Here is a 14344-nt window from a genome sequence, read left to right as displayed (position 1 = left end):
CAATAGAAACCGATGGGATATGGGATAGCTGCTTGTAAGCTTTGTCAGACTCCAGACACTGTACACAAACAAACTAGCCGAGATCACAGAAGCACTGAACATATTATGAGGCCAATTAACTGAGCTCCTCCCTAAGACCATGACCCTAAACTTCCAAATTGCAAAAGGTGTTAGATTGTATGTAAACCGCCCCAGTTACCACCGTGTGTATGTGTATCATATATCTATCATGCAACCTTTTGCCAATTCGACTTTTTACAGGAGCTAATTGCACTCATTATCATAATCAGCTGTGCAACCCTGCTCTTAATCAACCAGATATTGCCATTCTCCTTAACCACTCTCCCTTTCCCTCCCCTTCCAGCCTATGATAACTACTTTATATCTATATTTGTTTGTTCTTGTCTTTTTACATATGTGAGGTCACGCACTATTTGTCCTTTTGTGATTGGTTTATGTCACTACGCATAACGTCTTTAAGCTACACCCATATTGTATGCTGAATCAAGACTTCATTTCTCCTACTGTCTGAGTAGTATTGTCTAAATTAAGCTTCAATAAATTGATGGTTTCAAAAAAATTCATGGCAAAATAGAATCCCTCAGCCCTCCAAAATTTTAAAGTTCATTGGCTTGCTTGTTTCATATCTTTTATAACTCAAATGTGATGTGAAAGATATCTATTGGAATCCTGTCTCATTAACATAAAAAAGTCCATTCTCAAAAAGGGTAACCACCATCAACACATGTCTTAGGGGACTTGATTTAATCGTTAACACACACACACACATACACACACACACACGGCTTAGAGAGAGGTTACGGCTCTGCGTGGGGAAACATTTCAAACAAAAATCTTGATTCTGCCACAACTGTGAGAAATTTTCTTAGGAAAAGTTGGGTCAGGGTTTCTGGCTTGGTTGAGATGGCAGTGGGCAGAGCATCGGGTTTATTACTGACAGAGTTTGAGCCTGGCATCTCAGCCAGCGCTTTTCACTGACGAAGGCAGAGCTGGCCAGATTATTAAGGGTTCAGATGGAAAGGAAATTCGCCAGTCTTTTTTTCAGTTAACAGCACGGTCTGTGGGTCAGTGGTTCTGAACTAGTTGGAAATACAATGGCATTCTGGGGACACAGGATTTCCTGGCAATATTTCCAGTCAGGTTGAGACCTCCACTTTTGTGGCCTCTGTTCACCTGCAAGTGAAATGAATACCTTGCAATGACAAGAGGGGTTCCGAATGCTCAGAGAGACAGGAACAAAAAGATAGTGCATGTCCCCCGCCCCCCCCGGAACTTGTTGAAGCATCATGGATGTGAAATGCAGAGGGGGGAGCCTTGCACGTGATCTTTCTCCTAAGAGTCGCTCCTTCCCTGACTTCTTGCTAATTTTTTTCTGTCAAGCTTATTTGCCAGGGATGATCAGGTGCTTTCTCCCCTCCTGGCGACAGTCTGGGCACAGGTGCCATGATGCATCTGCATCTGCTCTTTTTGCGGTGGGCGCTCAAGGTGCTCCGCTGCCAGTGCTTCCAGAAGCGGTCCAGCCAAGCGAAGGTCAAGAAGAAAGCTGGCCAGCCTTTCTCCCTCAACGAGGCCTTCATTGGGCTTCTTGAAAAGCCAATGAAAAGAGATGTTAATACTTCGTCCCTTTGTCTTCTCACCAGACAGATGCGTTCGTAGCACTGAAAACGTGCTGACTGAGGAGTACCGCTCTGGATGACATGAGACATGATTTTTCCTTCACGCACGAACCCAGTGTTTCTGGAAATTAAGCCTATTTTGTGGACAGTAGTGTTTAGAAATAGCTGAATGAGTCAGAGTCATTCATATTTTGTCTTTATTAAAAAGGCCAACTTGGCAATGACTGATCTGATTAAGACCACAATGGTGCAGACGGAAATTAACTTCTTTTGTACCTTTAGGAGTTCCCACACATTGGCTAAAACATCCCATTCAGAGGAGAGAGTGAAAGAATAGAGCCCTAATGATTTGCTTGTGGAATACTGCCTCGTTGATAGGAAGCAATCTTGGAGGCATTTAAATTAAAAAAAAAAGGTGTTCAAGGGGAAAATTAGGCTGTTGTATGCTATCTGTTAATAAGGAGAGAATGGTAGATTAAGCAAGAGTTGCCTGGTCAGGGTAAGCATTAAATATCGATGCAGGACATGACAAGTAAGCATAAAAAGGATGTGTTTTGGCAAGTTGGCAGCACAATTGATCTCTAAAGCCTCTTACAAAAACCAGTTAATTGGTCCTTTTATATGATAACGTTAGAAAGAATTTCTCTTTCTTCTTTGTTAATCCACAATTGTGTTGAAATAAGTTGTGGTATGAGTGTGTTTCATTCTTACTTCTGTTCTACTTTCTGTTAGATGCCCCCCCCCCCACTTAGTAACAGATATATTGTTGCCTCTGGAAGACCCCTCTGAACTGGTGCACCTCAAGAAAAGATTAAGTCACATATACTTGGCCAATCACAGCCTGAGAACTCATTGATAACTTCCTGAGTAGGAGCGCAGAGGACCATGGCTCTTGACAAATAGACCATTGTCACCTTACACTTCTTGTTTGGGAGCTAAAAGTAAACCCAATAATGTGATTGCCAAGGTTGAACTACACCCAGCATCTTTCTGCAGACAGCCTGCCTGATATTTTCCACAAACAGATGCTGCAGCCAGTTCATCCCCTTAATCTTAGTGTCTAGACCTTTGACCCCACCCGCCTCCCACCTTTGTACCGGGGAGATGGGCAGTCGAGGCAGTCAGGCATCGCTGCCTCCTTCGTTGAAGACTCAGGGAGTGAGCACCAGAGGTTGTTCTTAGCAAACCGCTCCAGGCCTGGTGGAGTTGGCTTTGGCAACTTCGAGCGTCCCTGGTCCCAGTCTTCCCTTCCAGATCACAATCTCTGATCCTTGGCACGGCTGATCCCCGTCATGCTATTGCCTTGCTTACCATATTTCAGTGATTCCCTAAGTTTCCATGCAGCAGCTGAAGCTCCTTGCCTCGGGTTTAAAATAGTCCACCTTTCAAATACCATGGTCTTCTGGTCCCTATCTCTCACTCTGCGCTGCAGCCGCAGTGAATTCCTTGGAGTCCTCCGATTTCCCTTGCTGGTTAACATTTCCATAACTGGGCCTCCTGTTTTACTTCCTAGAGAATACGCCTACCCTCCTGCCCATTTTTAAATGCCCAGCTCACTTCTATGACATGTTTTCCAAGGTCTCCCTGTAAAAAAATGTGTACTTCCTTCTCTGCTCTCCTGCTTCATCCTCCTTCTACTCCTGCAAGGCCCTGCAACATTTTCCACCTTGTAACGTCCATGAAGGCAGGTGTTTGCTGCTCATCAATCCCCCAGCATGGGTGGATGGTATTTGACACATGGTGCTCATCAAATATTGTCAGAGGAGATAAATATATGAGCCCCATAAAGAAAATATGAATTTATTGGAAAGACTGGGCACTCACAGAATTGAAGGGAAAGCTGTGAAGAACTAAGACTAGGCAGTTATTTCTGCACGAGGAACTGCCCAGCAGCCTTAATTGGGTCTAACCACCAATGAGTAGACTGTGGTCACATGTACCTACCTCCCCACTCCGTGGTGTCATGAGGGAGGGGAAGGAGACGCGCCTAGGGCCTCTTTAGGTTCTGTAGTTGGAAGGCAAGCACCCGGTTGTGTGATCTCACTGAGATTGCCAAGTGGATGAAAAGGTAGCTTCCCTAAAGCAATTAAAAATGCTGATGGAAAGAAGGAATGCATACTGGGTGGTCAGAAATCTCTCTCTCTTAAAGGCTTTCCTGGTTTGGGGAAGTTGATTGGATCAAGCCTTCCTTAAGGCTACAACTGCCCTGAAATCTGGCACCAGGGAGAAGCCAGTGGTAGCATCAGTTGGAGGAAATCCAGAAGGGCAAGGAGTTTCTGCCTGGCATTTTGGAATTCTTACTGGTGGGAGTGGGCTTTGGAGGATGTAGGAGCAATAACAATAGACACTGGACCTATAGCTCAACATTCCACAGGCACTTGGAATCAGTGATTTGCAACCAGGCCAAGGTCTCCAGTCCAGATAATTAGACGGGGATGAGCGGTTCTTCCCAGGAGGGAGTAGCATTGTCCCAGCAGGAGATCAAGGAGCTGTGAGCACTGCAAAAGGGCATATCCCCCTACCCCCAAATAGAAAACTCAAGAATGCTGAACTGGGACATTGCACTATTAAAACCGTTCTCTGACCATATTGCTTTGGCCCAGCTCTGCAAAGGGCCGCAAAGACAAAGAGGAGTTCACGCTACAAGCTAATTCCCATGTCCATTGTATACTGCAGCTGTGTGCTTGCTTTCCAAACTCTGGATTTAAAGCAAGACTTGTGTGTGGTACCCTGGGGAAAGGTACCTGTGCCACGACATTATTTTAAAAACTGGCAAATTATAGACTCATTATATGCAGAGGAGAGATGGTCTTAAATATTTTTGAGGGTTCCCCCCCTCCTTTTTTAGTATCAGATGGAAATTTCTTTACAACTTCACAGTTATGCTTGGTACTGAGTTTTAAAATGACTAAAATACATGCTCATTACATCAGTCAAATAGTATTGTTAGGAAAACCCCCTCTTTCTAGCATGCCAGTGGATCAGGAGTTTCCACAGAGCAACACTGAGGGTTTTTTGGGGGGTGCAGGGTGCAGAGGGGGAATCTTCTTAGGGTAAGATGAAAAGAATTGCTGTCTAATAAATCTGTAAACTGGATGAAGGTCAATAGGGTGACATATCCTCACAAGGATCGTGGAAGCCAAGGAGGCAATGCTCACACGGGTGGGAGCTCGCACCCAGGGACCAGGGTACGTCCAGCCTCCAAAGCCAGGTCATTTCTAACGAATGGCTTGGGCAGGTCATTTAACTCCAGGGAGTCCCAGGCTGGTCACGTATATGAAGTATACCAAACAGATAAAATGGTCTTTAGCTCCAAATGCCAGCTCTCCTATAATTGTATGATCTATCTCAGAGTTCATTCAGGCTCTCTCTGTCCAATGCAAAGGGGGTGGTGGTGGTGGAAGCAAATAGAAAATTGGAAGAGAATTAAGCTTATATATGGGTAATGTAATTGCAAGCAGAAAAGGAGAATTGGACCTTGTTCACAAAACAAATGTTTTAATTGCTATTTAGGCCTTCCCTGGACTCCTTTCCTGAATTATGACCCAATCACATCTCTGGCCTGTTTCTTATCCCAGCCCTGCCCTGTGTGAATCCCCAGCTGCGAGGAGGCCACTATTAGAAGTGTGGCAGTGACAGAATGTCCTCCTTTGTAATACAAGAGTAAACACACCTTCCTGACTGCCAGCAGCATGGCTCATTTCTCCGGGGTGCTGGCTTCTAGCATCTCTGCAAGCAATGCTGAGTCAGAGGACATCGCCCAGAAATCCCATTATCAGAGGGAAGAGGCCAGGGTCAGAAGACACTCTTGTTCTCCGAGGGGAAGTGAACAGGCGAGTGCTGTGAGAACACCCTGCAATTTTAAACAGATTAAAGCCTCCAGCACAGCCTCACCTGTCACTTGACAATGCTGAATGTCGTGGCAGCTCTGGAACCGGTGCTTCCAGAGACAGGGTTTGATAAGCTTGGGCATGGTTAAGTGTTTCCCTATGAAGAAGATAATAGATGATAGAAAGATTCTTAGAAACCAGGTCTTATGCACCCAAACCCAAGGACTGTGGCTTCTCGTGGCAGCAGTTGAAAGAGTTGTGCGCACAGCAAGTGGGCCTTGTCGCCTTTGAGGGGCTGCGCAGTGCCCCTCAGAGTGAATGTGAAGGTTCAACAAGCTGGGGAAAAAAAAAAAAAAGAAACCAGGTCTTGAGGAAAAAGGAGGATCTTGGAAAAAGAAGCAAAGAATGATAGAAAAGAAGCCAGCTCTAGCAGCAGGAGGATGCTGGAGTGGGAAGGAAGGCAAGGTGGCAGCCAGGAAGTTAAAGGCGGACCCGGATGGGGGAAATTGGATAGCCGCATACAAACAGGGGAGAGAGAAGTTGTCAATGTAAGAAGCAAAGAGTTTAGCATTCACTATTCCATTGATTCCACATTTGCTGAAGATGTACTTAGTCAGCCGTGGTTACTAGTTGCCACCTCCTCGTGGCCCCCTATGCACAGAGCAGAACTGTTCCTTGGAGTTTTCAAGATTGTTACCTTGTGGACGCAGATCATCAGGCCGGCCTTTTGAGGCACCTCAGAGAGGATTCAAACTACCAATCTCTCAGCTTATAATCAAGTGCTTCCCTGTTTTCATCACCCAGTAACTCCACTTAATCAGTACTCACTGCATATGTATTTGTTTAGATAGTATGTGTATAATTATAGCAGGTTAACTGAATCTACTTTGGCAACTAATTTTGGGGAAACAGCTTTAGGTATGGGCGATGCCACAAAGAGCAAGCATTGTCATCCGACTTTATTGATGAGAAAAGGGAGAGAAGTAGTAAAAGCTGGCCCAGTGTGGCTACACAAAGGAGCGGGGAAGCAAAAACTCGATGTTCTGATTTCTCATGCTTGCTTCTTTCCCTCTCCACTTGGAATGGTAAGTCCATCGTCGGTTCATTGATAGCTCTTTTAGATTGCCATCATTTTAGCAAGGTGCCCCCCTAGGTAGGGCCTAGCGCCAGAGTGGGAGGGTGTCAGCGTGGGGATGGAGGAGTGAAGGTAGGGCCAGGCTGAGAGTTTGAACCATTCTATTTCCCCTGGTGAGTCTGATTTCTTTCCTCTCCCCAAACAGGTAGCAATCTTTTCTACAATTGACACAATTGAGAGTTGAGGCTTTTGTCTGTTTTTGGGTCCCTCAGAACCAAGCTCCTTCACCAAATAATTTTGAACGAATCCTTTATTTCTTAGCAGAGTGTAGATTTGTAGGAGTCGCTTCTTTGTCCCTGTAAAATGTTTTAGAAATTCTGGCATATCACTATTCAAACTATGTCTTGAACTCAGGGGGCGAATTCACCCCTTGAATTTTTCAGAAGCTATGCTACTTAGTGAAAATGGCCGACAGAATGCCCCATCCTGACTTGATGCAATCAGAGGCCTAGGGTCATATTTCAAGTCAATGGAATACGAATCCTTTAGCTAAGGAATAAGATAAGATTGTTAAGGGACTTGACTATTTTAAGATTAAGTTGAGGATCTGGCTCTACTAGCTTTATACTGTTTTCTTCTGCCTATTGTTAGTGATAGAATGATCGATGGAAATGATTATTGGGAAGTATAAATAGAGAGTTTGTAAGCTCACTGTTTAGCCATCAATTTGAATCTTTAAATGGGTTAGGTCACGCCTGCAAAAAGCATTCTGAAAAGATAAGCCCCACCCAGAGATTTGGAATACGAAGTATATTTGCATTTGAAGAGACTTGCCTAGGGGGCTGTTGACAGACTGAAGAAGAAAAAAAGGAACCTTTTGGCTTTTTGATTTTTGAACTAATGGTTTGTTCCTGAACTGGAATAATTTGGAGCCATGAAAGAACCATCCTCTCTAAGACTGAACTTTAAAGGGAGCCTGTGGGCAGCCTGAAATGCTTGCTAGGTGACCACCTGGGTCCAGTTTGTTGAGTGAAAGTGGGAGAAATACAGCAATAAAGAGATGGGTTGAGTCTGGCCACTGACACCTGTGGACCTGGTTCACAGGGACTAAAGCAGAAGATGAGAATGGGTTGGCTGGTCTGAAGTTCATGACTTACTCCAAGGGGGCTAGGATTGTTGAGAATTTGTGACAGGGCCCATGGTCTAAAGGTGAGGCAACCAATGGGCACCTGAGACAAATGGACCAAAGTGACGCCATTTTGTTGACTGTTGAATGACGCCTCCTTCCCCCTCTTGTCTCAGAAAGTCCCATTAGTGATTGATTTTAGAATGTACTTTTATATTCCTAAGATCGGGACAATGTAATTAATCTCACTATTCTTCAGTATCGTTCCTTTTGATGTTGTAATCTGAATGTTGTGATTAATTTTGTTATTCTTTAATATTGTTCCTTTTGATGTTAACCAGGATGTGATAATTAATGTTACTATGGTTTTTTTAGTAACAGATGCACCCTGTTTTGATCTAATGACTGTTACCTGTTTTTTTTCTATAGGAAAGTGCATAATAAATGGATTTTTGCATATATAAGCTGGCAATTATCTCCACATTGGACTGCAACTTAAAGAATCGCTCTTAGATTCTTGCAGTCTGGTTCACCAAATAAAGACTCTTCTAAATTTCAAGACTTTACAGTGGTTGTCATTTATTTGAACCCACAACAGCCTGGTGAGGCTACATGAGGCAGCCCATATTGAGTCGACCAGAACCTGACCAGATGCAGAGAGGATTTTTGAGTTTGTGAATTGGTGCATCTTCCTTCTGACTTTATGGACAGCCTGTCCTGATTTGATTTTGCTAATGGATGCAGACTCACAAGGTGTATTAGTCTGGGTAGACTAGAGAAACAAATCCATAGACACACATATGTATATAAGAAAGAGGCTTATATACAAGAGCAAGTGAGCATGAAGAAACATCCCAGCCCCGTTCAGATCAAGCCCATATTAGCCCATATGTCCAATATCAATCTATAAAGTCCTCTTCAGACTCACGAAACACATGCAATGAAGCCAAATTCAGGATGATCACAAGCCAGTGGGTAGAAAGTCTTTGGATCCAGTGGTGTTGTAAGCATCTCGGCATTGGCAGGGGTATCTTTGTGGCTTCTCGGGCTTCAGAGGTCTTGTCAGCTGCATGTGGCTTATCTTCTGCATTCTCTCCCAGGGTGTAGCGGAGAGAGAGAGGTGTCTTTCGCCTCCATGGAAGAAATCCAGATTTCCCAGAATTCTCAGGAGAAGGCCATGCCCACACAGAAGTCTCATTGGCTATCTCCAGATTGACAGCCTAGACTCCACCCCTACAATCTTAATCCTTAAATTGACATCAGATTAGGTGACTACCACACAAGGTTCCAACTGGAAAGAAGATTCTTTACATCAAAGAATATGATTGTCTTCTCAGAGCACTGGGTGGAGCTAAGTGGGCAGTATAGAAATTGGACACCCAAAATTTGGGGGGATAAAGGCCTGAAGTGATTGGCTTACAAACTTTTATAGGTGGAGGAATATGTTGATAGGATTATGGTGTAGGTGTTCACATAACTAAAATTGTTAGGCATAGAATATTGTTGCTTTGTTGACTTATAGAATATTATGTTTAAATGAGGCTTACACATTTTGAATTCTATGCATTTTAGTTTATCCTGTTACACACAAATATGATTTTACTATTGTCTTTGTTTTAAAAATTATGTGTGGCTAAAGAGTTGTATAAAAGTATCAAGTTGACAAGGGGTAGTCTGTGGTAGTCACACAATTTCATGTCAACTTGATCAAAAAATGAGGGTGTTGGGGTCTAGCCTGACAATTAGATCACAGCCTTGATTGTCTCTCCCATGGGCATGGGTTTCTCATGATGATTCTGGGAGCTTCCTCTCTTCCGGTCTGGAGGTGGGACACACTCTGTTTGACCTTCCTGTTGACAAGCCACGTGGAGCCATGCGGATCAGCCAGAGCACTGAGATGCTTCCACCAGCATTGAATCCACAGGATTTTCATTCATTCTGGCCTGTGATCTGCCTGCATTTGTAATCACTGCATGTGCTGCATGAGTCTGAAGAGGAATATATAGACTAGTATAAGAAATGTGGGCTAATATTGTACTTGATCTGGATTTGGCTGGCATGTTTTCTCAATCTACACTGCTCTTTGATATAAAGCTCTCTCTTACACACGTAAGAATGTCAATGAATTTGTTGCTCTAGTCAATCCAGTCTAACACAGCCTATGATGACTACAAATTGGAGGATGCTTCTTGTGATTCTATACAGAACAATCTGGGCAATTGTGGTTGTTACATAATCTGTTGCCAATTTGAGACTTAAGTGTGAAGGGGTGGAGTTTTGCCTGTCAATCAGGTCACAGCTTGATGACCTCATTTGGAGGTGCTAAGGAGATAAATAGCTCACTGGAGATGGGACATAGACTCATTTCCTGGGAGACATTCTTGTGGACGACACATAGAGTTATGCTAGAGCCCTGGTGCTGAAGGAGCCTCACGGAGACCTCTGCCAGTGCTGCGATGCTTCCACTGCCACTGGATCCACAAGACTTCCCACCCAGTGGCCTGTGATCTTCCTGCATTTGATATCATTGCATGTATTTCGTGAGACTGCAGAGGACTTTATAGATTGGTATCAGACATATGGGCTAATATCAGATTTATGGACTTGATCTGGACTCGACAGGGATTTTTTTCCCTCAATATTCAATTGCTCTTATATATAAAGCTCTTTCTTATACATGTATGAGGATCTCTCTGGATTTGTTTCTCTAGTCTACCTGGACTAACACAGCCATTAAAGATGTGGGCTGAGGTGGAGTTCTGTGGTAGGGTCACACAGAGCACCATGGATTCTTCCCAGCCTCACAGTGTGCTTCTATTTCACTAACATGGACCCTTTGCTATTCTTTTGGGAGCAGTTTTTATTGGAGTCGATTGTTTACAATCCCCCCTTTCAGTTTCTTTTGTTGTCTAACAAGCATACATCAGAGGTTTTCATGATTCAGTGGGTTACTTGGGTCTCATCTGAATGGTTCTTCTACCTTACTTGCAACCTCTCATGAAGCTGCTAATTGGATGATGATGGAAGCTGGAGTTGGTATGTACAGGTAGGAGGCTGATCTCAGCTGGGATTTTGATATTGGGCTATTCTCTCCACATGGTATCTCTACATAGTCACTCCAGTAGGCTAACTCAATTTCATAATGGCACTTTGGGTCCTGAATGCGCAAACATGGAAACTTCCAATTGAGTCCGGGAACTGGCTCAGGGTTATTACTACAACATTCTACTGGTTAGAGTCAGCCCACGTTTCGTGAGCGTGGGTATTAAACAAGAACGTGAACAGTGGGAAGTGCGGTGCGCTGGGACCGTCGTGAGTTACTGTCCATCACTTACTGTCCATCACTAACTAACTGTTAGTTACTGTCCATCCCAGGCCCAAACCACTTTATGTTATTGTTAGTTGGCTCCAACTCCTGGAAACCTTGTTCATGAAGTTTAGCAAAATGTTATTGCCATAAAGCCCTAGAAACTTTTGTGAAACGGGGATAACAGTGTGAAGCTATGGTTTCTGAACATCTCTTCCATCTAGTTCTACACATTTCAGGAATTAGGGGGAAGATATGGAATGTGTGGTTAGTTGCCTCCATGAACAGCTGCCATCTTTTCCACAAGACCAGAAGAACAGCACACCTACCATTACTAGCATTTCAATCAAGAATTTTATAGAAGAATCCTGCAAAAGCATTGAGCAGAATTTCAAATTCTAATGGATTCCAGGCTTTCTGGAACCATGAACCTGGATAAAACTCATAAACCAGTACTCTGATATAATATTTAAGCCTTAAACCAAATATATCCTACAAAGCCTTAAAACCAAATTCATACAAACCAAACCAACCTCACTGCCATTGAATAGATTCTGACTCATAGCAACCCGATAGGACAGGGGGAACTGCTCCGGTGAGTTTCTGAGACACCGACTCTGCGAGAGTAGACAACCCGCCTTTCTCCCAAGGAGTGGCTGGTGGTTTCCAATTGCCGACCTTGCATGTAGTCTCCTGATATGCAACCACTCTGCCTAGGAGCAAATGAGGGTTCAGCGTGACTAGCAAAGGATGTGTGCTTTGAGCATTATGCGCTCAAAAAACAATCTGTGTTTCCTCGATACTTTTTGACTACTTAATGGTGCCGGTTAAAAACCATCTACAATTGAATGACTTTGCAGAGCCGCTCCCATCTAGCAGTAAGAATGTGACAGTACGAGGCGAGAGCCACACTGGCTGTCGCGTTAAGGGTAGGTGACAACTTGGCTGGCTGCACAGTTTTGTAATGATGAAATCTGGCAGCGATGTAATGAGATGGTCTTTCTGTTTCACGATCAGAGGTGGTCATCCTCCATTTTTCTGCTGATTTTTTCTCATAATGACTTGGTCTTTGGAGTGTAACCATGTCAATCAGTGAAGAATGGTGACTATGGGATCAGACTGACAATAGCAACTTGAAAGATTAGATATGAATTTTGGGAGACACTGAGTTAATGTTAATTGGGGAGCAGGTACTCTATAAGGATGGGTGCACAGCTCCAAGAACTGTACCTGTAGAAATGGTTGAATTAGTGTCTCTTAGTTTTTGCCATCTATATTCTCAAGGTAAAATAAAAAAAGAAAAGAAACTATTTCCTTGATGTCTGTGTAATATTCCATTGAGTGTATGTTGCACATTTTATTTATAAATTCATCTCTTGATAATCATTTCAATTGTTTCCTCCTTGTGGTTATTGTGAAAATTTGGCAGCGAAATTGTTGTACAGTTTTCTGTTTTGCATTTCTGTCTTCACGTCTGGATATAGAGTTAGGGTTAGGATTTCTGGGCCATGCGGTAGATCTATGTTAAATTTATTGAGGAATTGTCTTCTACCGTGGCTGCACCACTGCACATTCCCATGGACAATAGATGATGTTCTGTTTTCTCTATAACCTCACCAACACTAGCTCCACTTTTTAAATTATTGTCATTGTAACAGGGGTAAGATAATATCTAAAAAACACGAGGTTTTTATTTTCATCTTCTTAATAGGTAGTCTATCAATCTGTCAAACTATGGTGACTTGGGTGTTGCTGGGATGCTGGGGGCAATGCCACTGGCACTTCATGGTGGTCAGATTCTAGAAGAGTTTCCAGACTACAAAACAGTGGAAAGATATTCCACTTCTGAAAAAGTAGCTACCCAATACCTAAAGAATCTGAGCATCCCTGTGTCTGATCTAGTGCCCAAAATGAGCTCCCTCACCTGGAAGGTACACGAAATAAAACTAGGAAGGATCTGCCTCTTTAAGGCTGAGCCATGCTTAATGTTGTGGGTGGAGCAAAGCTTTCAGGACTTTCATTCAGAGGAGTGGCAGGGCTCAAAATGAGAAGAAACGGGTGCAAACATCTCTTAGTTACCAGAGCATGGAATGTTTGACGTCTGAATCTTGGAAACCTGGAAGCTCTCAAAAGTGAGATTTGGAGTACGTACAGATCCATAGCGTAGGCATGAGGGCGCTGAAGTGGACACTCATACAGTATACTGTGCCAGCAAGGGCCCAAGAAGAACATCCCTGTGCCTTTAATTTTGGTGGCCCCATCTCATTTATTTTCAAAGAAAGCCCGTGCATGCAAACCTGAACTTACCTAATGGAGATTCCCACCAGGCTTACCACAGTTGCGGTGGAGGTGATGGCTAATTTGCCTCGTTAAGCTTAAGCAGAAGCTAATAGAACATGATATTTTAATTCATTCATGAAAAGATAACTTATCAGTCTGTGGTTTGCATTATCAGTCAAAGTTGAAAGGTTAAAGACTCTCATTATAAATGAAAGAATAAAGGTTACTCTTATCCATTTCTGTCACAAATGGGAAGTGCATGAAGAAGAAAAAAAGAAACATTCTGAGTACTAACTTTAAAAAATGATCTGTAATCATTTATCCACGGAATTCCTGGAGACCTGCTATGTGCCAGACCTATCCCTAAATTTAAGGGATTCCTCTAGTGCTTCTGATTTGGGCTGTGTCTGCAAGGTTGCCGTTCAAAACTACCAGTCACTCCTCTGGAGAAAGATGAGGCTTCACAGTCCTGTAAAGAGTGAAGGTCCCCCATACCCGCAGGGACACTGTTCCACCCCGTCCTAAAGGGTCACCAGGAGTCAGAATCCACTAGTTTGGTGTTTGGTACTTCAAATGCGAACTGTTTTGTTATTGAGTTATAGGGTTTAATTAACGAGTGCTAATATTTAAAGTCTTATGTTGTCATTTAAATACATACTCAGAATAATGCTAAGAAAATCATGCTACATCTCATTTATTTTCACAAGTTAAACCAATGCGCATGAACCTGAAATAATGTAATGCAGATCCCATAAGTATCTGATAGTGAAGCTGTGATAGAACTCGACTCTGAACACGTGCCTTAGTCCTGACACCACACCATTGTTGATTTAATAAATACTGCAGTAGTTCTATAGCAATTGCTACCTAATACTCCAGCGCTGGAAGTGGCATTTTAAAAAGGTATTTTAAATGATAAATATGGTTCAACTCCCCTCGGTTCCACAGGAAAAAAAAAGAATCATGCTTCAGGCATATTTTGGGCTCCATGTTCTATGGCTGTATTCTTCTTATTCCTTCATAAAAATTATAGATAAGATGAATAATTTTAAACAGCACAGAAGTTTTTTTCAACAAAGTGAAAAGACA

General features: G+C 43.1%; 1 non-coding gene across 1 annotated transcript; it reads left to right on the top strand.

Moving 5' to 3' along the window:
* The first annotated feature begins 5672 nt into the window (after positions 1-5672).
* LOC142460502 (small nucleolar RNA SNORA68) lies at positions 5673-5804 on the top strand. Its single transcript, XR_012786694.1, has one exon. It is a non-coding gene; the product is annotated as a small nucleolar RNA SNORA68 (small nucleolar RNA).
* The last annotated feature ends 8540 nt before the right edge of the window (positions 5805-14344 follow it).

The sequence above is a fragment of the Tenrec ecaudatus genome, chromosome 10 (genome assembly GCF_050624435.1).
Source record: "Tenrec ecaudatus isolate mTenEca1 chromosome 10, mTenEca1.hap1, whole genome shotgun sequence".
Classification (NCBI taxonomy): Eukaryota; Metazoa; Chordata; class Mammalia; order Afrosoricida; family Tenrecidae; genus Tenrec; species Tenrec ecaudatus.
The sequence above is the reverse complement of the archived record's forward strand: the minus strand, read 5'-3'. Positions and strand labels throughout refer to the sequence as shown.